Below are 777 nucleotides of genomic sequence, written 5' to 3' on the forward strand. Positions count from 1 at the left end.
TTAATTAGCTTGCCATGATCCCATAGCATGTAAAATATAAATGAAATGTAGAACCTGGACTTAAATGAGTTATATCTAAAAGCCTGTGATCTTAACCAGCTTTAACTTTGTTAAACACACCTCTCTTCCATTTGCCTAATGTATGTATGTACATTCCTCCCATCCCTTCCCCCAACTTTCTTCTCTTTGTATAACATTTCTGTGTTATCTCTGAGAGCTCATACTACCATATATGCATTCAATTTCCATTTCCTACTAAACTGTGGTTTTTTTAAAAAACCCACAAAATATTTTATTTCATATAACATTTAAGGCAGAGCAAAATCAGATATATTCAACCTTCTTTCCTCCAGGCCACCATCATGAACGACACCGACACCGTAACTATCCGCATTAGAAAGTTCATGACCAACCGACTACTTCAGAGGAAACAAATGGTCATTGATGTCCTTCACCCCGGGAAGGCAACAGTGCCTAAGACAGAAATTTGGGAAAAACTAGCCAAAATGTACAAGACCACACCAGATGTCATCTTTGTTATATGGATTCAGAACTCATTTTGGTGGTGGCAAGACAACTGGCTTTGGCATGATTTATGACTCCTTGGATTATGCAAAGAAAAATGAATCCAAACATAAGACTTGCAAGACATGGCCTGTATGAGAAGCAAAAGACCTCAAGAAAGCAACGAAAGGAACGCAAGAACAGAATGAAGAAAGTCAGGGGGACTGCAAAGGCCAATAGTGAGTTTAGGTGCAGAACACATTTACGTATCTC

The 777-nt window shown here is 38.5% G+C and overlaps 1 protein-coding gene and 1 pseudogene across 2 annotated transcripts in view; one reads left to right on the plus strand and one right to left on the minus strand.

The window, feature by feature from the left end:
• The window catches only part of LRPPRC (leucine-rich pentatricopeptide repeat containing), a 142,795-nt gene that overhangs the window by 79,651 nt on the left and 62,367 nt on the right, over positions 1-777 (minus strand). The window lies entirely within an intron of this gene.
• Positions 358-777, plus strand: part of LOC105538369 — a 7,428-nt pseudogene continuing 7,008 nt past the window's right edge. The window contains exon 1 of the transcript XR_001005888.1: positions 358-770. The product of XR_001005888.1 is annotated as a 40S ribosomal protein S24 pseudogene (transcript). The remainder of the gene's footprint in view (positions 771-777) is intronic.

This window comes from Mandrillus leucophaeus, unplaced genomic scaffold, assembly GCF_000951045.1.
Source record: "Mandrillus leucophaeus isolate KB7577 unplaced genomic scaffold, Mleu.le_1.0 Scaffold190, whole genome shotgun sequence".
In the NCBI taxonomy this organism is placed as follows: Eukaryota; Metazoa; Chordata; class Mammalia; order Primates; family Cercopithecidae; genus Mandrillus; species Mandrillus leucophaeus.